This window comes from Schistocerca serialis, chromosome 1 (genome assembly GCF_023864345.2).
Source record: "Schistocerca serialis cubense isolate TAMUIC-IGC-003099 chromosome 1, iqSchSeri2.2, whole genome shotgun sequence".
NCBI lineage: Eukaryota > Metazoa > Arthropoda > Insecta > Orthoptera > Acrididae > Schistocerca > Schistocerca serialis.
The window spans coordinates 362,330,365-362,354,870 of record NC_064638.1 but is presented as its reverse complement, the minus strand read 5'-3'; the positions used below and the strand labels follow the sequence as shown (position 1 = coordinate 362,354,870).

General features: G+C 43.4%; 1 protein-coding gene across 1 annotated transcript in view; it reads right to left on the bottom strand.

Annotated features, from left to right (window-relative positions):
* LOC126473691 (uncharacterized) overlaps window positions 1–24,506 on the bottom strand; it is a 1,039,677-nt gene that overhangs the window by 485,345 nt on the left and 529,826 nt on the right. The window contains exon 4 of the mRNA XM_050100967.1: window positions 562–595. The gene's annotated coding sequence lies outside the window, so the exon portion shown is untranslated. The remainder of the gene's footprint in view (window positions 1–561; window positions 596–24,506) is intronic.

Here is a 24,506-nt window from a genome sequence, read left to right as displayed (position 1 = left end):
ACTCTGCATTGGCATTACGTGTGCAATACCAGATAAAATGATGGTGAGTGGGACTTGGGTTTCGTATGTTCGTTATGACATATCACGTGACATTCATGTTAGCTAAGTACGGTATCATCAAACGCAAGAAATATATACATGATTTTTTCTTGGTTTACTACAGCCTTTTTAATAGCTTATATTACATATTCAGAATAGAAGATCAATATACCTTAGCTGTAAGATACCTTGTAAAGTTTCGTTATTAAATGAGAAATTCGAAAGTATACACACTGCTGAAATACCATGAAAATCCTTTAAAGAATTTTCTTTGGGAACAGCCTCGGTAAGGTTATCTTCTGTCGGAGAGAAGTATGTCTGGCTTTCAACTTGTCCACCAATCAAGAACATCAGAATAAAAATTTGTTTTGACAGAAGGACGGCAGACTGATGAAAAGCTTTCGGATGCCCAGCCGCGTGGCAGTCATGTGATGCCGCGACGTTCTGACACGTGTCACGTCCATCGACATCCGACATGCAGCAAGCAGTATGGTTGTGGTGAGGCAACACTCATTTTCTTACCTTGCTGCTGGCAGCTCTCCTCCCGGCTGCTTTCCTAGAAACAACAGGAAAAAATCATTAGAGTTCACTTCACTTTGTAAGCATTTAATGAATGTGAGTGTAGCTCTGTTTAAAACAGAGCTAGAGACAGCTATATGAGATCTTAGCCGAAGAGTAACATATAACAAAATTAAAAACTAATGCTACACATAAATCTTTTCGCATCAACTTTCTGAATAAAAGAAAACTTGAACTAAAACATACCACAGGTATTTTCAGAGAGAAGAGAGAGAGAGAGAGAGAGAGAGAGAGAGAGAGAGAGAGAGATAGGAGAGGAGAGGAGAGGAGAGTGCCGGGGATAGGCTGGAAAGGAGAAGGAGGAGGAATCACAAAAACGCGAATATCCGTATTAATATAAAAAATACGATGCTTACATAGTGGACACAAAGATTAGCAAGAAGTAGTTACGAAAATCTCCTTCAACAAAGAATAAATGATGGATACTTCTATAAGACGAGCCAAATGAAAAGGAAACAGAGGAAAAAAATTAAGTAAACTGTTTATTAGTTCCAAAAAATTACCGTAACTGTTAATACATTAAGTTTTTGTATGTTCATCATTTTGACTGGTGGTTATCCCACTGTCAAACAAGATGGTCAGTGCCTTCATGGAAAAATGTTTTCGGATGCCTACAGAACTACGACTGTACCTAGGCGTGCAAATCGACGGCCACGAATGTGTTTCTTCAGGGCTTCAAAAATATGGAAATCCCATAGGGAGAAATCGGGACTGCATTGACGACGTGTAAGTGCTCCCCGGCGAAAGTTTTGTAGCGTATGCGAAACGACAGACACACCAACTGTGGGAAATTCATGTGATCTTTTTCTTGCTCGTTGAATTTCAGTAACAAGGCGCCACGTTTAACGCACAGCGGTGTGTGGACACATTGCAAAAATTGAAAAAAAATCATCAAGTGCAAACGCCCGAGAATGTTGACGGATGACACTGAAGGACGACATCATTTTGTTGCAAGATAATGCCCGCCCACATGTTGCCAAGGTCGATTTGCTTCGGAAGAAGAGGTGCACGGCTGGGTACAATCATCGTTCTGCAGGCACCTGCAAGCATTTTTCCATTAAGACATTGACCGTTTTGTCCCGCAGAGGGGTAAATGTTTTAAAAGTTCATTTAATTTTTTTATCTTCCTCGTTTTCATTTGATTACCCGTCTTAAGAAACTACTCATGACGACAGTTATCGCATTATTGTACAGTCGCTTTCTAAATCTAGAGATACGTTTTTACTGCGCGAGCAGCTTTACGTTGTGTAACAGAGTAGCACAAAATAATCATGAAGGTAAGATCAAAGAAATTAGAGTTACCTACAGGGAAATAACCGTAGAGGAAGTACCGTTCACCACTCACCGTTAAGTGCCTGTCTTATGGAATAGATATGAAGATCTACACAGAGAGTAGGGACATTAAACGCTATGCTTGAGGTGTTGTGAACCACTGATAAGCTTAGTTCACGAGAAATGTAATGAGCACTTGCTTCAGTTGGAATAATACGCTTGGTATACGCAGAATTTGGGTTCAAATGGTTCAAATGGCTCTGAGCACCATGGGACTTAACATCTATGGTCATCAGTCCCCTAGAACTTAGAACTACTTAAACCTAACTAACCAAAGGACAGCACACAACACCCAGCCATCACGAGGCAGAGAAAATCCCTGACCCCGCCGAGAATCGAACCCGGGAACCCGTGCGTGGGCAGAATTTGGGAAAAGCAGTACTGGATCCAAACATACTTCAGTTGTTATTTTTACACAACGACTTGGTCCGTACCTACTGCCTACCGTTTCCAGTCTCAGCACATAATAAAATTCGCCGATACTCAAGTTCTCACTGTGAGGGAAAGATGCCGGAATTAACAACCATGACAATAATTTTAGCAAGATAGAAGAAAGCGTCAGGGTAATGGGATCCTGGATTGTCGTGTTGCATCCAAGGACCGTTGTAGGTAACAATGAAAGAACTCCAGCGGTAATGACACGAGAAAAGCGCTCAGACGGTGACGCGGCAGGTACGCAGTCTGATCAACAGTATTCGCACATCTAGGGCCTATTGGTATGGGGGTGCGTCCACCGTTCGATTTCATGACGGCTTGAACTCTGCTAAAGGCACTTTCAGTGAGATGTCAGAATGTCAGTGGAGAAATGGCAGCCCATTTTTCCTCAAGAGACGAAACCAGAGGAAGTAGAGATGTGGGATGTGGAGTCTGGAGCGGTCGACTATGAGCGGGCCAGTCTGTTCCAGGAATACTATTGTCCACAAATCATTGCCTTACAGATGCTACTTTATAACAGAGTGTATTATCATGCTGACACAAATATCATCTCCGCACTGTTCCTTCACTCTGTTCAATGCACAGTGCTGTAAAATTTAGCGTTTTCTGAAACACAATAATGGGACTACCGCTGCCACGAAACACGACCGCCCATACCGCAATACCACCTCCTTTGTATGTCACTGCTGGCATTATACATGATACAATGCTCGACTATTGTATCACATTCTTTTTAACTCCCTACGCACCGTCATTGTCGTAGCTGGACCGTTGGTAGTTCTCTGGGTCATTTGAGTGATTCCTTCCGCTGAATTCACGTGATTTCGTACAAACACCCTCAGCAATGCCCGACGGTCCCCATCAGTCAGTACACGAGGTCTGTCTGGTATCGGTTTATCTATGGTTGTTCCTTCGCGTCCACTTCACAGTAATTCACCAACAGTTGATCAGGGCAGTTTTAAAAGCCTTGAAATGTCCCTGATGGATTTCTTACTAATGGCATCCAGTGACCAGTACACGTTCAAAGTTACAGCTCTCCCTGAGCAAGGGGCTCTGCTGTTATTGCTTCTCTGCTCCGTCGCCGTTTACAATGGCGCGTCCGCCTTTCTTGACAAATAGTGTTCAATTCACCACCATAGGGGACTGTTCAGATATTTTATAGGAGTATGTACACACAGGATGTAGCGGGTATATCTGCAGGTATTTCTATTGGTGGCTGAGGACAGTGTTCTGAACAACATTATATCTGTATTTACTTCATTTTCAGAATAATAATTAGAGCTATGAGGAGTAGTATATTTTTGGGTTGGCTAGTACCTCCACGTACAGGCGACAGGAGCAAACCATTACAGATTATTGCCTCTGGGTGGCATGTCAGGTGTTGAGGTGTTGACGTGTGGACGCAAAACGGTTAGTCTATAATGAAGGCGTAGTCCACTTAGTGGTGGAGCTACGACCGTGCAGGAAACATCAGGTAGTAAATTTTGTCATGTGTTTCCGGGAAGCCTGCATGGCGCAGAGAAAAAAAAACAACGAGTGCACTGATATTTATACATATTAGGGTACCACATACAAACCGAATCTGCACTTATACCCATCACACCTTGTGTAATCTCCGGCCGCGGGCTCGACTCGAGTCCTCCATCAGTAGTTGAGAGTGAACCACGGATAATGCCAGCCGCTCGTTCTGGCGAAATCTCAGAAAAGTCGACCGAGGATCCCGAGACAATAGCGTGCGGGCGACACGTCAGTATTGTTACTAACCAAAGATACAGAGATAAGGAACTGCAGTGAGATGTGGTACTTCTGAGTGGTGACTACCTGGAGGAAAAATACTGCATCAGAATGGCGAAGAAGAGGTGGGTCCAAACCCGAGACAGCTGCGGCAGCCGCTTCCGGGAGACTGCGCGACCGGACCCCGCCTTAGCGGGCAGGCTGTAGCCCGGCCGCCGGGTTTGCCCTTTTAAATCGCTAATGCCGGCCGGTTCCCGAATACAATACGAGAGTCGCAGACGCAGAGGGCATTCCCCTCAGCCCTGGTCCTGGTGGTCGGCCCTTGTCGGCCGCCAGGGCCTGCCCGCCGCGATTTATCGCCGGCGACTAGTTTCCATAGCCGCGGCAACCCCCTACTAATAAATACCGCTTGTAAGCAATTAGGACTTATACGGGATAGAGACGCATATGGCCCTGGCCAGGCGCTGCGTAGGCGTGTAGCGAGTCCCAGCCATCGGCACCCTCTGTGAGTTATGGTGGCGCGAGCTGCCGTGTCCCGTGCGCGGTACTGCCTTACACGGTGGATGTAGACGACTGTACACTGCCGGGTGGCCGAAGACTCTCGGTGTCTTCGTGGTGACGTCACAAACTAAGAACTGTGAAAACGCATTAGGATCACTAGCGCCACCACTACAACGTGGTGAAGTGAGCACACACCAAATGAACAAATGCGTTTCAACTTCAGCGATTAACCACCTTTCTGTAATGAAGAATATCTCAGAAACTAATTATCCAATCAAAGTGAACTAAGTGTTCTTCTGATGCACAATATACAGGATGTTTAAAAAAAATACATATACCTATAGCAGGTAGTACAGGTCAGAACTCGAATAAAAATAACTACGATCGTATGTCCAGAACCCAATGCCTGTTGAGATAAGGGCCGTTCTACCTGAGTGTAATACTCGCACTCACAAGAGATGGCACAGTAAAGTATCACAATATGCAGATGTGAGCAATGCAAATCCTCGAGAAATCATGGAGGCGAGGCTTCAGGATCGCTTCAGTACTAATGTACGACAGGTACTGTCGGTGAGAGACGCATAGGGTCATACACTTTACCAAACATATTGACAGCTGCTGTGTGTTACATATTTCTAGGTGATAAACTGCCACCGTTATTGGAGAACGTTGTCGTTCCGGAAAGACAACGACCGTACTTTATGGACGAGGGGGCACCACACTATTTGATACTGATCGTGAGACAGTACCTCACAACAACGTAGCGTGGGTGGTAGACTGCACTAGGATGTCCGGTGGCATGGCCTCTCCGTTCAGTGGACGTCAATACGTTGGGTTTCTGGTGGCTATGGGAACATTTAAAGGCATTGGTGCATGCCCAACCTATCGACGACGTGCTGACATCACTGGAGGGTGTGACCAATGCGTGTAACGCAATCCGAATGGAGCCAGGTGTACTTGAAAGATTGCGTGATTCACTGCGAAGAAGGGTAGAAGGATGTGTCAGCATGCGTGTGATAACAACACGCAGCGCTGTCTATGCTGTCTACTTCTACGTTGCAGACAGATGGGAACGAGAGGAGAGTTTGACACATATCTCCACAGATACTGCTTTCTGGACGTATCATTACAGGAACTTTTCTTCTATTTTTGACCAATACTACCTCCCGTAGGAATGTGTCACACTTTATTTAAAGCACCTTGTATGTGTTCCACCTCATTCTTGTCTCCAAGTGTAAGTCTAAAAAAAAGATGCAAAGACAGAAATTTTCAGAATTAGAATATTCCCGTCTTTACAATCAGATACATTTTTACCTCTTCTACTCTATTTATTTCATTGGTACACAACTAGTCTCTGCCTTTTAGGTAATTTTCAAGTGATTTTATGCAGTAGAAAAATGTGCCCTACGCATTAAAAGAGCAGCCTTTGTAAATTTATGTGTTCTATTCGTTTTGGTCCAGGCACATGCTGTCTAGTTAGTTTGACAGCTTGGCGTTTTAAGCTGTGAAATTAACAAGATAGCATATGTGTGACTTAAAACGAAAATAACACATAAATTTCAAGACAATGACACTTTAATGCATAAGGCACAGGTCTCTACTGGAGAAAATCACTTGAAAATGGCCTAAAAGACAGAATCCTATAAAGTACTTTCAGTAAATTTCTTTCTATGGTACCCACAATGCAGAAAAAAATACGAACTTTATTAACTTATCAATATGTACGAGGGCAAAATATAGCTCAAATTAGAGATGGCTGCACACTTATGGCATCCAGTGTAGAAGAAGCTACTTACCAACTCTCTAAAAGCTAAAGTAGAACTCAAGATCACTATCAACGTGGAAGATTCTCTCACAAACATCACAAACGCGCCAGATACGTTCTCATTTTGTAACTCCTTAATATGGAAAACTAACACCTTTCACCGAAAATCAATGACAACCTTGCAATGAACCTACAAGGTAGGTGCATTAAGTTTTCGAACACCTATCATCTCTTTAAGAACGTTTTCTCATCTAAATCCCTTATTCTCGCCCCAAAACTCCGTCTTTACACCACTGTAGTGAGGTCTTCAGCACTGAGTGCTTCAGATAGGGACGACGCTGTAAACTAGAACTAATAGATAAAAAGATACTGAGAAAAATCATTGGCTCCAGTGTGTGCCTCAACGAACTGTAATAATAAACACCGTGCAAAATAAAAATGAATTTTTGTTAAGGAACAAATTCAAGAGTGACTGAAAATAAAACAATAAACGCGAATTTTTGAAACGGATGAGTAAAACTTTTGCCACGAGATATTGTGGACAGGATTGACATGGCGTCTTCCACTGTAGACTATTTTATGTTCCATGCACTTTATTTTACGTCTGTGACATTCCTGAAAGGCTGGCCGGAGTGGCCGTGCTGTTCTCGGCGCTACAGTCTGGAACCGAGCGACCGCTACAGTCGCAGGTTCGAATCCTGCCTCGGGCATGGATGTGTGTGATGTCCTTAGGTTAGTTAGGTTTAAGTAGTTCTAAGTTCTAGGTGACTGATGAGCTCAGAAGTTAAGTCGCATAGTGCTCAGAGCCATTTGAAACATTCCTGAAAGATTTTGTGGAATCCACTTTTGTTGATGTCTTCAGAATCATGTCTCTTTTCTTCACAAGACTCTATGACGTTTCGGAATCTTGGTGAATAGTTCTGCTTTTATAAGAAAAAATGGATACTACTGGGCAGGATATGAGTAGTTCGGTTTAGTTTCCGCGTTCTTCTTGACCAAATATTTAGTACATAACGAAATGAGTTTGTTACTCGACGTAGAAAGAATGCAGCAAGACGTCCTGCACCCAACTGCCACTAATTACGTGTAATGGGGTCATCACTTTGTGGCACTGGTTTCTGGAGGTTGAGTCGTCTAACCCCTGAAGAGAAACTACAGGCTTCGTGACAATGTCCGTTATCATAGTGCAGGAACCCAGAAGATGAATTCAATTCAAATAGTTGTTATCAAATGTATTCCTCTACTATACTGGAAACTAATGCAAATAAGATCTCTACAAAACATGTACGAGAAGAAACTTCATGTCGAGAAAGGATTTCACTGAAGGCCGTCAGCTTTGTGGCAGGACGAACACCATTTGGATCCGTTTCCTTTTTTTTTCTTGTAATATCGCCGGCTTAGTTATACGGCAACATTTGAGTGTTTTAGTGTTTCCCTAGGACGTTATAGGACGATCTTATAAAATGGTTCAAATGGCTCTGAGCACTATGGGACTTAACATCTGTGGTCATCAGTCCCCTAGAACTTAGAACTACTTAAACCTAACTAACCTAAGGACATCACACACATCCATGCCCGAGGCAGGATTCGAACCTGCGACCGTAGCAGTCGCGCGGTTCCGGACTGAGCGCCTAGAACCGCTAGACCACCGCGGCCGGCGACGATCTTATAACTACTTAAAATCTTTATTAGAGTTTCTATCATAAATGAGTCGTTTTAATGAAAGATCCAATCACATTAATGTGAAACCCATCAAAGGCCTGAATAATCACCTTTTTCAGCTCGGATGTGCAAGAAGAGACTCAATGAGTATGTGGAAGTTACCAACAGGGATGTGCAGCCATTCCGACTCTAGTGCTGTGGCCAGCTACGCCAGGTATCTCGGTTGAGGATCCACGGCGCGAACAGCCCGATATAGGTAGCCCCATAGATTTTAGATTGGCTTTAAATATGGGGAGTTTGTTGGCCGGGAGAGTACAACAGACTCATCCTGGTTCTCTTCGAATCACACACGTTCACTGCTAGCTGTGTGACACGTTGCATTATCCTGCTGAAAGATGCCATAGTGCTGATGGAAAAACACAGTGCGTGTAATTGTGGATATTGCCCCTAGAATAGAAACATATTTGCGTTGATGCATTGTGCTTTTGGGAATGACGAGATCACCCAGGGAAAGTCACGAAAACGTTTCATAGACCGTAAGCTCCATCCTCCGGGCTGGACCCTTCCGACAATTGTTACAGGGCCGTACATCCGAAAGGACGTCTTCCAGATGGAGCATAAAACGTGATTCGTCTGAAAAGGCAACCTGTCGCCACTCACTGGACGTCGGGTTGCGGTACTGGTCACCGATGAACAGCAGTCAGTATGGTTGTAAGAAGCAGGTGCCTGTTGCGGAGGCCCACACGTAGCAACGTTCGCCGAGCCGTCGTTGGGGCGACACTGTTAGTAGCCCTTGGGTTATCTGGGTGGTCAGTTGCTCAACAGCTGCACTGTGGCCCGCGGTGCGCCTCAGTTGCCTCGGTGGTAGTATACTTCAACCACGGCGGAACGCGAACAGTTTACAAACTTAGTCAATTTGGAAATGCTTCCATACTTGGCCCGCAGTCCTCTGATCATGACCTTTTGGACATGAGACAGATCTCTCCGTTTCCGTATTTTGTCGAGTGCACTGTTTTTCTGCCTCTCCACCGATACATTTTATATACCCTACCCTGCTAGTAACGCCACCTGCCGTTTGTAGTGGTTATTGCACATTGACATCGAACATAGGCGGTGGTCACACTAATGGGACAGGACCGGTCATTAGTTGGCAATGTTTGGCTATACAGTCCTCAATCAACTGTAGTAAAAACTCTGTTAATTGATTTCCAGTCATGAACCATGGAAAGAAACTAAGATTTGAAGTCCCCCTGTCCTCCCTAGTTGATGAGTTATCACATTCAATGAAATTTTCTTGTTTCGTTTATGAAAGCTGTGGGAATGACTGTGAGATCCAATGTGAATGTCAAGTGACTTTTGGAAAGAATTGTTTTTATTCGTTTACGTTAACATATTTTTATCGAATTCACCTCTATATAAACATACGTGACCGGTCCGCAGCTATAATTGTGGGCTACCTGAAGGACAGGGTTTACCAGAGGACCATGCACACATGTGCTGATCTGAAGCGCAGCATATTAAGAGATGTAGCTAGCATACCCACGGACATGCTTCGTTCTCCTTCGCTTTCAGGCTCTTCTGGACACTGATGGGCGCCATATTGAGCCCCTTCTGTAGCAGTAATGGTACCGGTATGTAATGGTATGATGTACTGGCTCAAAACATCAAAAGTATTTCAAATGGACTGATTCTGCATCATTTCTCTTCCCCATGTCCTTGACATTAATGCTACCAAGTCTGGTCCTCGTACGGTTATTTGTTTCGGTGTTATAAAGTATTAAACACAGAAAGCTGAATTATAACCACCCAGTATAATTAATCCTGTTTGAATACAGAACTATTATTACCTTTAAACTTTTAAACCAGTTCTGGTACGAAACTTCCTGGTAGATTAAATCTGTGTGCCGGACCGAGACCCGAACTCGGAACCTTTGCCTTTCGCGGGCAAGTGCTCTACCATCTGAGCTACCCAAGCACGACTCACGCCCCGTCCTCACAACTTTACTTCTGCCAGTACCTCTCGTCTCCTACCTTCCAAACTTTACAGAAGCTCTCCTGCGAACCTGGCAGAGCACATGCCCGCGAAAGGCAAAGGTCCCGAGTTCGAGTCTCGGTCCGGCACACAGTTTTAATGTGCCAGGAAGTTTCATATCAGCGCGCACTCCGCTGCAGAGTGAAAATCTCATTCTGGAAACATCGCCCAGGCTGTGGCTAAGCCATGTCTCCGCAATATCCTTTCTTTCAGGAGTGCTAGTCCTGCATGATTTGCAGGAGAGCTTCTGTAAAGTTTGGAAGGTAGGAGACGAGATACCGGCGAAAGTAAAGCTGTGAGGGAGGGACGTGAGTCGTGCTTGGGTAGCTCAGATGGTAGAGCACTTTCTCGCGAAAGGCAAAGGTCCCGAGTTCGAGTCCCGGTCGGGCACACAGTTTTAATCTGCCAGGAAGTTTCATATCAGCGCGCTCTCCGCTGCAGAGTGAAAATCTCAGTCCTGGTACGTTCCTTCGATGCATCAGACCCTTGTGGCTACTGAGCGTCGTCACCGTTTCAAGGTTCGTTGACCGTAAAAGTACTATTGTGACATCCACATAAAAGGTGGTAGTAAATATACGATGGGACATAATAAAAAAAACAGATCTGCTGGTTCTACTTGTGGAGAACAGAATATATAAACGACATGACGCGAGACGCTTTCGGTCACTTTGCCTTCAAACAATGTGAGCACCGTTTCCCGATACATCTACCTCTTAGTACATCGAGTGCTAACAGAGAAGTAAATGGAAATGCCGTGTGGCTAGGGCCTCCCGTCGGGTAGACCGTTCGCCTGGTGCAAGTCTTTCGAGTTGACGCCACTTCGGCGACCTACGTGTCGATGGGGATGAAATCATGATGATAACGACAACACAACCCCCAGTCCCTGAGCGGAGAAAATCTCCGATCCAGCCGGGAATCGAACCCAGGCCGTTAGGTATGACATTCCGTCGCGCTGACCACTCAGCTACCAGGGGCAGACAACAGAGAGGTGAAACATTAGAAGAGGATGCCTCCGCTCCCTTCACGAATCATTTGTTTCTCTTTAGAAAAATGTACGTAGCTTTCTTATAGAAGTTTGCTTTCTACTTTTGATGTGTACAGTCTTTGGATTATAATCAACGTTTGTTAATTAATCATAGATATTATGTGTTTTACTAAGAGCCTTTTTACAAGTTTCTACGCAAAAAAATGAAGAATGAAACGCCGTTTTACAAGATGCGCTCTAAGATCCGTCTATAGGGCTAAGTGGTGCAGTGATCCCCTCGGCTACTTTCTCAGGTTGCCTTTAATACCTCGAGACTGATCTCAGCTAAAGCCGATAGGCTACCTGACGTGGTATCCGAGGAATGGGCCGAAGCATATGTGGCGACGGCAGCCTGCCTACCTACCTGCCTAACTGATAACGGGGCCGCTGGCTCCTGCGCGACACTGGAGTCAGTGCTTGAAACAGCCTATAGTGTTCTATTCTCCATCGTGAAAATTTTGGCTGGCGATATCCCCATCTCTCTCATCGCTAAGGAAGCAACAATACGTATCGAAGGGTCGCCTGCTAAACCTGAGGTGGTGCTCAACAAGGTTTAATGATGTCTGTGGTCCAAGCAGTACCATTTTCCGATTCCCCGTTGAGCTTCCCCCTGCCGCGAGCCAGGGTTCAGATCCAGAGCCCGGGGCGAGGTCAAGTTGGAGGCAACGAACCCGCGAGGCTGCGACCCCACAGAGAGGTCCCCTGTGAGTTATGTGACCGACGCAGCAGGCTAGCCGCTGCCGCTGCCGCGTCCCCGTCGTAAACATCGCCCAGGCCGCTGACCATTTATTCGGCTGTCCTCGGCGCCCCTACACACTTTGTGTGCGCCACCCGTCACCTCCTTTGCCTCTAAACTGGACTTATAACGCCGGTAATGAGCCGGCGCCAGACCAGAGTGGGCGAACCACTCACCATTCTTCGTATTTTCTTTTTCGCGTGGGACGAGCGTTTGCACGCACCACGTCGAATAATGGCTATAGAATTGGGCAAAAGCACTTTTTTTCGTCGCCCTGTCGAATGGTCTGATGCTAACTTTTTTTTGTCGTAACCGTATGTTTTCATCCATGATTGTACAGGGTGAGTCATGTATGGTGAAAAACATTTCGTCCGTAGTTTCACGCACTGAATTACAAACACAATTTTTTCCCTGTGTTTCTGTGCTCCTGCGTAAGCCATGGGGAAAGAAACGCAACACTGCACAATTTACCCGTACTGTAAACAGAGCTGCTCTTTCACCCATCGGCCACTCTTTACGCAACACGAGACTGTACAATGTTACTGCCGTCAGCGTGTAGTTCATAAGTTCTTATACGATTACTCGTACTCCATGAGGTTAAGTCTGCATCTACATGTATGCTCCGCAAGCCACCTTATGGTGTGTGGCGGAGGCTGCTTCTGGTAACACTATCTGCTCCTCCCTTCCCTGATCCATTCGCGAATGGCACGTGGGAAGAATGACTGTCACTAAATCTCCATATTGCCCTTGTTTCTAGAAATTTCTCGTTGTGGCCATTTCGAGAGAGATACGTGGGAGCAATTACCAGTTTCCACATTCTTCCCGGAATGTACTCTCTCGGAATTTGAATGGTAAATCTCTCCGTTAAGCACAACGCCTCTCTTGTAGCGTCTGTACTGGAGTGTGTTGAGCATCTCCGTAACGCTCTTGCGTCGACTAAACGATCCCGTGAAGAAAAGCGCTTCTCTTCGAGCGATATTTTCTATCTCTTCTATTAATTCAATCAAGTAAGTGTCCCAGATTGATGAACAATACTCTAGATGGGACCAAACAAGTGCCCTGCAAGCTACTTCTTCTGTGGATGAAATACATTTTCATAAGATTATTTCTTTAAATCTCGGCCACCTGACTTTCTCACTGTTTGCTTTATGCTGCGACTCCACTAACGGTCGCTATTGATGATTAAGCCTAGGAATTTTACTGTAGTTATTTGCTTTTTTTGTTATCTATCCAGTATTAGTTAATACAAAATAGACCTCTACTGCCTCATGTAATGAATGTGTTGGAGAACAACTTGTCCAGAATTTTAGGTTCTTTAATGTCTCGCTAAATGGTTAATGATTCTCAATTTTCTGTAAACGATATTAGTTTAGAAGCAAAATCATAGGAACGGTTCTTGCCTTGTAATGCATAGGAGTATCTGATTCTCGGAAGATTTTTGCTCAATTATGATTTACACCGTTCTAAAAAAATGCCTCTGAGCACTATGGGACTTAACATCTGAGGTCATCAGTCCCCTAGAACTTACGCGTGACCGCTACGGTCGCAGGTTCGAATCCTGCCACGGGCATGAATGTGTGTGATGTCCTTAGGTTAGTTAGGTTTAAGTAGTTCTAAGTTCTAGGGGACTGATGACCACAGCAGTTAAGTCCCATAGTGCTCAGAGCCATTTGAACCTAGAACTTAGAACTACTTAAACCTAACTAACCTAAGGACATCATCACAAACATCCATGCCCGAGGCAGGATTCGAACCTGCGACCGTAGCGGTCGCGCGGTTCCAGATTGAAGCGCCTAGAATCGCTCGGCCACACGGCCCGCATACACCATTCTACCCAAGTTACATCTATCAGGATATTGCACCTGACAACAACAGTGTTAATCAATGACAAAAGTGGAAAATAAAGTATTAATTTACTGACTGTTCGAATATCCACCCTAGTCACTAGATTTAATGCTCTGTAACTTCCATATCTTGCCGCATTTAAGGAAGTATATGCTTAGAACTTCGTGCTTGGTGATGCGATATATGCCAGGAGATCACTGGGATTTCCCCGTGTCAGCATTGCTCTTACTTGTTTACGACCTCAGGGGACACGCATAGCTTAAGGTAACATTCCCCCTGATTTAACCCTTTCGTGGGCAAAATTATTGAGCAGTTTTTTTTAATGAATGGAGAGCAGATAGTAGTTAACAAATAGGTATATTTATCATACAGAATATCAAATTTACTCCAACTGTGAAAGTGAGGTCACACAACAAGGTGGGAAGTATTCTTCCCACTGCCCTTCCTTGGAGTTAAATGATAAAAACAACTTTATCAATATATGTCGTATTTATTTGATAAATTTACTTCTCTTGTTACAATGATTGTTCACAATTACTTGCCATGAAATTTTCTGAAACATGGGTCTACGCGAAGTGGTATCTGACAATATGTACAAACACAGCGAGTGCTCTTTTCCGCAGCATTGCTACCACAATGACGGCACGTCCAGTAGGTTTCTCCTAAAATGGGCAGCCACATGACGAAAATCTTCAGGTACTTTACCCCTCTTTGCCAGAAAGACAGGTTTTTGTCCACGCCTTTTTTGGGATGAGAAGCCAGCGATCAATTGTCTAACTAGATGGATCCTGTATGTGAGCTGATCATGCTGTCCACTTTCTCTTTTACTTATTTTCCACAGGATAAAACTGTTCACTGCAGCAACGTCCACCAGAAAATAAAATATTCGGTGCCACCATTTTACAGAACGTCTGCCAATAGCATACCTTTCTCGTAATTGATCAAACTTATCGACACCACCCATCATTTTGTTGTATTCTGCCACAACTTCAGGACAAGAAATCTCTGTGCTAGTACCATTTTTGTTTTTCCTTTTCACTGTTGCTGTTTCTCAGGGGTCATGAATTGAGGACAGGAAAGTGACTGGACGGTTATCCATCCATTTTACTGCAGAAATGGCTCCTTTTGTTTCAAACTGGAGTTCTCCTCGTTCCAATTTTACGTTTTCGTTCATAAATGTGGGTAAATACCTTATACTATAGCTTTGAGGAAAAAATCACAAAATGTCACTCAAACAGCACTGAAAGGCTCCTCTACAGAGCAACACCCAGCTATACAATGCCTCTGCCCGAAGGTACAGCAAAAACGGAGGGAACTTCCGATTGGAAGCAGTACCCCGTACTGTTCACTAGGTGGTAGCACCGTACAGAGGTGGGAACTGTGAATACCACGGGACTAGGAGCGAGTTCATTGTAGTGGGAAGCATGTTTCCCACGGCTCACGAAAGGGTTAAAAGAGCAAAAATTATAACAATATTAAAACTAGATAAACCAAATGTCAAACCTCAAAGCTACCGACTCACTGATTGACTTAGCACAACTTATAAACTTCTGGAAAGAACACTGGATAACAGAAGTAGCCACAAAATTTCCAAAACCTGCCTGCTGAACAGGCATAATCCCGCCCAAACCGCAGCTGCACCAGCCACACTCTCTCACTGATAACTTTTACTGAAGCAGGATCTAAAAACTAGCAAAAGACTTTAACTGTGTTTATAGAGCTAAAAGGGGCGTAGTATACTATGTGAAGGCAAGGTAATATTACAACTTTTCCGTCATCCGACGTCTTAAAATTGGAAACTTCACCAGCACTACGTTAAGCAGTAAAAGCTTTCGAGTTCTAATAACGCCTTCCTCAAAGATCAGTTCTAGTTCCTGCTAGGTTTTCAATGCACATAGCAGTCATACCTAAGACAACATCAAGGGAATTGTGGTACTCTGCCGTTTGGGCTCCTGCTGCAAGACACGTAGACCTGGGTATTGTGGAGTGCGTCTTGACCAAAAACCTAAAAATTGTGGGAAAATACTTGCGAAACTGGAGGTTACACCCGACAAAACAGATGTCCCCAGGTTCCACCTCAATAACAAATTCACCAATAAGAAATTAAAGGTGTGTTTCGAAGAGAAACAGCTGAGATATAACAGAAATCCACGTTATCTAGGAGTCACTCTTGACAATACGCTCAGCTTTAAATAGTACTTGATGAAAATTGAAGTTAAGATGAAAACAAAAAGTATATTGCAGTAACTTTTTACATAGGGCTCATCAACTCCAACACTAAGAACTTCTAATCTTGGACTCGTGTACCCTGTGGCAGAACATTGCGCTGCAGTTCGCACATCAGACACGTCGAAACGCAGCTTAACCATACTATGCGGATCATCACAGGAACAATCAGAAACACTCCACCTTTCTGGCTTCCTATTCCCAGCCATACAGCTCCTCCGTTTTTGCGACGGTAATCTGCTCTCAAGCCCGAGTGACATATGTTACTACTGTTCACTATCTTCCTATACATGAGAACATTCCTGCATTCTTTTTATACCTGGGATTTACACTCATGTAGAACATTATAAAAGACATCATATTTACGCCAGTGACTGTAACAATTTCTTTATTTTACGATTGAAATTTGGACCTTAGGCCATTATCAAATGCAGATTTTTGTGGCTTTAAGCCATGTCAACTTAAAATGAGCTGACTCATTTATATGTCGTTGTCAATACTATCAAGTACATTTATGACGCTGTTACATATTGCGAGCACACATATTCATATGTCATAACACAACAAAGTCTATAGACACTCATGTTTGTTAGCCCATCACTAGTCACCTATGCATAAGTATGGGCTAACGAACATGAGTGTACACAGACTGTGTTGTGTTATGACATATGAATATGTGTGATCGCAATATGTAACAGCGTGACGAATGTATTTAATAGCATTGACAACGACAGATAAATGTGTCAGCTCATTTTAAGTTTACATGGCTTAAAGTCACAAAAATCTGCACTTGATAGTGGCCTAAGGCCGAAACTGCAGTCGTGAAATAAAGAAAGCGTTAGTCACTGGCGTAAATATGATGTCTTTTATAAAATTCCTGCATTCGTTAAAAACAAACTTCACTCCCGTCATCCATTAATTTTGTAAGTAAATGTAAATTTATTTAATTTTAGGCCATGTTTTTTCTTGGTATTTAGGACTGTTATCATAAGTTCATGGAAGTTTCGAGGCATCACCCATGGTCTAGTCGTCCTTCTTTTAGAAGAAATTACAGTTATTTGGATTCAGAGACATCTGAGGCACATAGTGACCCTGTGGATGCTTCTGTGAATATCCTCCATAAGGCAAGAACACCAGGAACTTCAACTTCTTTGCCAGTTGCTGAACTACTCGTTGAAAATGCTGTTCGTGGCGACGTTGATGGCGACAGTGAAGATGAGCCTGCCATGATAAACTCAGAAACAGGATGGTTCACATCGTACAAATTAGCGACTGTGCAGTGCTTCTCTGAAGAGGTAGGACAATATGTTAATGTAAGCTGTGAATTTCCTGTAGAAGTGTTTCTGAACTTGTTTCCACGGGAAATGGTGGGAAGATGATAACTGTACTTCCCAGTGGCTCCAAAGTGAAACCATCTACATAAACAATTTTTGAAGAGTTCTTGTTGTGGTCATTGTTTATAATTACGATAAAGGTTAATTTTACGAAAAAATTTATTTCGTATTGTTGTTAGGACTCAAAGGATTAACAAAGCCCGAATCATTTCCTTTCATATTGATTAGTCTTTCCTGTCTCAACAATTAACGTAATGGTGTTTCCTCTTCGTTCAATAGTTAAGCAAATCCTCATTTCTTTATCCACAACTCTTCTTTTTGTTATCCACATCGTTTCACTCCGTTCTTCATTCTTCACTATCTGGATTCCACAACTTCCCCAACTTCTTCCGCCTTTCCCCTTTCTTTCTATTCACAAACGTTCATTTCTATCTTTATCATTATCCGGGGATTTCAGATGCAAATAGTCCAGTCCCGAGACCTAGAATATACCCAGAAACTTGGAATGACGCGGAGATATAGCCAGTTCCCAAACCTGCGAAGACATCCCCCAAAATATTTCATTCGATCAATCTGTTTCCAGCACTTTCCGAATTTTCGAGTGGTTGTGCCTGAAGACACTGCAGCGATTCATCCAGACCGAGCAGGTCCTCTCGGATGAGCGGTTCAGATGGCGGTGAGGCGATTCTACGCTGTACCAACTGATGAGACTCGCGGAGAACACCATGGAGGCTATGGAGCTTCGTGAGAACTATGGGGCTATAGTACTTGACATCTTCCGAATCTTTGATACAGTGAGCTGTGGGGGTCTACTCTACAAGTTCAGCTGGTCTGTTCCTAGCAGCAGATACAGAATGGGTTGGGATTGTCTAGAAGTCGGAACATCTGTGGCGTTGTTCCACAGGACTCTGTACTGGGACCTGTGTTATATATGTCCAGTTTCCGGGTGACAGACCCCAGGCTAAACCGGCCACTTGACAGTGTATGCCGCTGATATGATACTGTTGAGTAAAAGCAGGAGCTCCACGAGCTCCAACATCAAATGCAACGAGGGTTGGATGAATTCATCGCCTGGCCCACCACAAATTGTCTGGTGTACAACCTGGACAAGACCCAGATCATAATCAACGACTAGCTCGAGTGCTAGTCGCCCTACTCCCAGGAGCTATCCGTAGTGCACCAGTCCAGTAGACGAAAACAATCATGTACTTGGGCTCCAAGATAGACACTCGTCTCACGTGCTGCTATCATGTCACGAACATTTGCTGTTGGGCTACGGAACACTTGTGTCACCTTTACCCGGTTCTCAATCCGCAATCATCATTCCCACTAAATGTTGGTCTCACTATTTCCTATGGCCGCTGTCGTCTGGGGCAAGGCTGTATAACAGAACGTTCGCGGGCTCTAACGTGTCCAAAACTGAACCCTTAAGCTGCCATTGGATCTAGCGTCAGACTATCGAATTGAGCTGGTTCCCCAGGTGGCAGATGTCCCATACCTACCGGAGCATTTCGTCAAGCGTCATGAGATTTCTTCAAGAAGGACTCCCAGAACATATGCATCCAGCGCATATTGCAACTGGAACACAAAGGTCTCCAACATCAGGACTCTCTTGCCAGATATGCTGCGTAATTAAGGGGGCGGTAGCAACGAAAAGAAAGAAAGAAAATAGAAATAGATATCCATGTGCAAAGAAAAATAAAGCCCAACTCAAAGACGGGAGACACTACTAAATGGTTTAACCTCAGCCATAAAATGGAACAAATAACACAGTAAAGATTTCTTAGCTGCTGCGAATGGCGCCAGTCGTATCTTGTAGTAATAACAATTTTGAGCACCTGATGCTATCCAACAGATATTTCGAAGAAATAGTTTGGGGTTACAAGTCTGAGTTTTTTATTTGCAAAAATCCACCGGGAAAAACTAAAAAGTCAGATTTCACGCGACATTTACGTTTTAGCTATTGCACATAGTAAGCAGATATGACAGGACACATTTTAGTTGACCTGCACCAAAAAGCAGTGATACGTGATGCTGTATCGGGAGAAAACAGAAATGTACCTAGACAGTATCGAATCATTCGAAAACAACCAATCCAGTTCTTTGGAAATGAAACTAGTTGACCTTCCTCAGCACAATCACTGCTGTAAAGCGACAGAAGGGGACATCAGATTCGACAGAATTCCACGGTATCATATATAAACTGAGAAATTTATCGTCGAAGGAGACACATTTGAAGAAAAGTGAGGGGGAGGTACCGGATATGGCAGCGGGACACAGACGTGCCTGAGCGTAATGAGGGGAAACAAACCGGTTCCGCTCATTACGGGTGGACCGCTCGCTGACGGGACAAGTTACGAGTAACAATGGGGATTCCATAACCGCGGCGATCATGAAAGCGCTCTGAATGAACGGGCCGGCGAGGCGAGGTGAAGCGAGGCGGGATTCCTGCAGCCTTATAGACAGTCGTCGTATATGGCAGCGTGCCGGTAGCGCGGAGAAATCTCCTCCGACTATGAGGCCATAACACAGTCCTTTTAGAGGCAACCATTAAGTCGGCGGCGGCACCTCTGGCCGCGGAGAATGGGCCCGGGATCACTGGCTGCGAGGCGGCGACCGGAGTGTCCTACGTGGACGCTGACGCGCGTCCTTCACAAAGCGAAGGAACTCGAGGTAGAAGAATCTGGAGCGATAAACTGGCCTGAGGGGTATCTTGGTAAAACGTAGCTCCCCTTCTGACGGTTACCCGTTGTATAGCGGCTTCCTTCGTAAGATTAGTCACCAAATTTTCTCTACTGTTTCGGCGCATATTTGCGATTTCATTTCTGCGATGTGTAGCTGCAGTGACCGCAAACAAATAATGCTCATCCAATCTTTCTATGTCAGTGTTGACGGAAAGTGTCGGTTTGTTTCCCGTTACAAACAAAACGATTTTTAAGGCAGAATTTTACGTGCCCATTCGACAGAGGCGACGCTTAAGTGATAATCAGCATATTTCTTCGACAGACTCATCACAGAGAATTTTGCTATTTTGTCTAAAACTGACATGGTGAGACCGTGGCTGTGTACAATTAATGCAGGTTAATTCTTACAAAGAAGAATCTGTCAACTTCATCTGTAATATTATATGCTCATAATTTAAGGTTTATGTTTGTGTTTTACTTTTCATTATGTCACGTTATTCTTTAAAAACAGTCATACTGTGAAATCAAAGCAATCTGTATATTGTAATGTCTCTGAGAGAGAACGTCTCTGACACTGTAGTATTTGTAAATCTCTATCTTTGTGATAACTTCACATGTGGCAAATTCATTTTGGTGTGTGTGTGTGTGTGTGTGTGTGTGTGTGTGTGTGTGTGTGTGTGTGTGTATATATATATATATATATATATGTGTATGTGCGTTGCACAATAAGTTGATGTACAAAATACGTAAGTGCGGATGTATTTTGGAATATTCGAAAAATACAATCCTGCAACTTCGCAACAAAATCGCGCGGAATTTTCGACGTAAGTACCATAACCACTTAACCTCACATATTTATTTACTTTGTATTTCATCGTTTGGTGGTTAGTTATTTTCAGATAGGGCGCTTCTAACACTGTTTTCTAGCGTAGGTCACCAACACACCAACAATATTTCGCCCCAGTGGAAGAAAAAATTGAAAACTGACTATTATGTAAAGTGTGAACAGACGTCTGATGATGAACTTGTCAGTTCGAAACCGGTTACGGCGCTATTTACCTAAATAAATAGCAGTATTAATAGTGGCTGGTTGCTATCTTCTTCTTTGTAAGAATTAACCTACATTAAAGAGAATTTTTCGACATTTTTATATTTTTTGCAGTTTAGAAGATAAACATGCAACCTTCCGTGTCACACTTGTTCTAAAAGAACAACAGGGCGATAACGAAACGAATAAAACTTGAACAAATCTGCAGAAAACTTTTTACTGAAAGAACTGAGAGCATAACAGCTTCGTTCGACAGAAACATAGATCATCAATGTTTGACAATTATGCCCTGTGCATGGCGTGTTCTTCTATACGAGCATTCGTTCACCGCATCGGCGCGATGTTCTTTTATCACGGCAACATCTCAACTGAAACATCTCAAATTTCTGCCTGAATTACTTATTATAACACATCCTGGAATTAAAACGAATCGTCGAGAGCTTTCTTTTATGGCAGTTACACAAAAAAGTAGATGTGAACAAATCAAACATGTTTTAATGCCATGGGATGTCAAACTCATGAAATGACACAGTTACCGAGCGATTCTCGAACTGTCACCACTGACTACTTTGCAATGTATGCTGTCGTACCATTCAGTTGCAACCAAGTATCATGAAGATAAGGAAGATATTTCGACAGTACGTTATAGCGTCTTAACGTAGAGGCCAGAAATGACAACATAGGCAGGGCCATATGAAAAATTTTGTATGGCATTCTGAAGTAATTAGCGTATCACGAATTTCAAAACCGTGTTGTTTCTGGTGAAATCGACGATAGGCCTTCTCGTTTCTACCGAGAAACGATCATAATTGGCAAACATATCAGCAAGCTTTATATTAAAGAGTAATGATGAAAGTAAACTATGTGGTGTGTGATACATTTACTTCACTTTTGACCTGTCTTATAAATTTAACGTAAATACTCTAGACATTACATCTAAAAGTTCGACAAAATAATATCACTGTACAGTGGCGGCGTATATGTTCTAAACTGTAAAAAATCACTTTTCGGGAAACGATTAAGGATTGAGCAATGATAGTCCTATTATCAGAAATACAGCAAGCGCGCTCTCCAGCATTTCGCTACTGCCTCTCATTTACATTCTCTCACGGCCAGCGGCAGTTGTAACACCACGTAGAGCTTCTTCCAAAGCTGCTGGTCATGATCTTCAGCACTTGCCGGCTGACAGAGCAGACTTACAGGAACAAGTGGCGGTATCGCGCCATCTCTGAAAACAATGTGTTCTAAAAGTTCACCGTTCGCGGATGCGGAGGCCGCTGTGAATCGGTAACGGCGCCTAAGCTGCGTTTGTTCCCCTTGGAGGAGACAGAACAATGGTGGCCCAGCTGCCGGCTGGAACAGCGGCCGAGTCGCCTGGAAAATTCTGCTGAGGGTCAGCGGCGCGGTGCTCCGAAATTCCGTAAACGATCGCCAAGCAGACCTTACGTTACACACTCTGACCTCGGAGACCAGCAGACAGTGTCTCGTGAGCCGTCGTTCCAAATGCTGTGTCCAGACTGTGACAGCGAATGTAAAGTTTTTATGAGATTATCCAAATAATCTAGCTTTTTCCAGACCCATTAGTGTGGTGGTGCTCGATCTGTGGATGATCGCTAGCTGTGGATTAAGCATTTGCCGTCAATATCTGATTGACAAACTGAGGAGAGCTGGTGATGATGCATGTTCTGTCTCATCAACAGACAGTGTCGTGGATTCATTGGAAACGGTTCTACAACGCGTCGTATGGGGTATTCACCGAGAGAACAGAAACTTTTGGAATGTGATTCTCCAGAAGAACGTTGAAAATTTGGTGGGCAAGGCGAATAATTAATGAGAAAGTACTGGATCGAAAAAATACTGGGGGAAAAGAAACTAATGGCATAACTTAAAGAAAGTATGGCTTGATACAATATAGTCTGAGGTATCGTGGCACTGTCAGTTTGGTAATGGAAGGAAGTGGGGGGAAGGAGGAAGTTGGGGGGGGGGGGGGAGTAGTAAAAATTGTAGATGGAGGCCAAATCTTGAATACAGTAAGCAAATACAACTGGATACAGGTTGCAGTATTTATGCAGAAATGAAGAGGATTGCACATGAAAACTTGCGTGGAGCAATGCATCAAACCAGGTATTCCTACTGGACACAATAACAAGACAAATTTTTATATAAAATACACACCTGACAATTTTTTCTTCTATTTTTATTTTTTTGGTTGTCTTATTCTGTATTACGGATTGGATTCAACTTATAATCTCTGGAAATACCCACTGTGCCTTGAAAATTCGCTAGAAAATGAAATAAATTGTTGCTCACTTTGAATTCTATGTCAGTTTGCGAGAACATACAATAGCAAGCAGATCTTTCTTAAAATACAATACTTTTAAGTCAAATTTAAGTACGGAATGTTTCTTCCTCTGCGGCTCTATCGTATAGTCCTTTTATTACGTGTATACAGTCAGTAATGGCTCGGAGCTGACTAATCAAAAATTTATTTAAGCCATACATCTTAATACACTAATTCCGATCAGATCTCTTCAGGAGCAGCCTGCCAGTACTCAAAGTAAGCACTCTAGGAGAAACGAGAACAAGAAGAAGAAGAAGAAGAAGAAGAAGAGAAAGCGCTGCTACTATTATAGACGCATATAAGACATTCTGTTACTTCAGTGACTGTAGCCAGCATGGAGTGTTTCACCCTAAAACGCAGTAAATGAACTCCTCGCATTACAGAGAAATTTGGTATCGTTGCTCGTTATGAGGTATTGGGTCTTAAAAGAATTCAACGGCAAAGCTAAATCGCTCCACAGACATTACAAGTCATCTGACACCATATCCACACGGAAAGAAACTTATCGCCACAAGCTAAATATATCCTCACATATGCTTAACTGTGGCTCTATAGATAAGTAACCATGCGTCAGACTACAAATTAAAAAGGTCCTGGATCCAGCTATCCAAGGATTTGTTTCTGCTGCTTATACGTATATCACTTCGGGAAAGATCTTCTGATGTGAAAATTTCAAGCTGAAACGGACTGCGGATTCCATGTTAAAATGTAAGACCCCCTTCTAATTGATTAGATAAGATTGTTCAAAGATCACAGGAAATTAAGTGGATGCAACCTCCAGTCCCCAGTAATCCGCTGCGATGCTCAAAATATTTAGAATAAAAAATCATTAGCCTCTTACGTCTTGATACATGAACAATGAAACAGAATTAAAAGTTTCAGTCAACTTCCCCTAAGTAACGGATGGATGGGTGGGAAAGGTAACATACCGACTCATGCCTTCGACTAGTCGAAGTTTGATTCCATTCCTTATCCTTCCCCAACCCAGCAGCAACATTTATAGTGCCATCGATGTAGATAGAATGCTAAATGTTGACATTTCGTCTTCCTTCTTGTCATGCTATTGCTCTCTGTTATACACAAATCATCTGTTGCACTGTCATGGCTGCGAAATTTTTTGACACCGAGAGCGGAGAAAAATTGCAGGGACGATAACGGAGAAATGGAATACAATTGGTTTTCCTTCCTT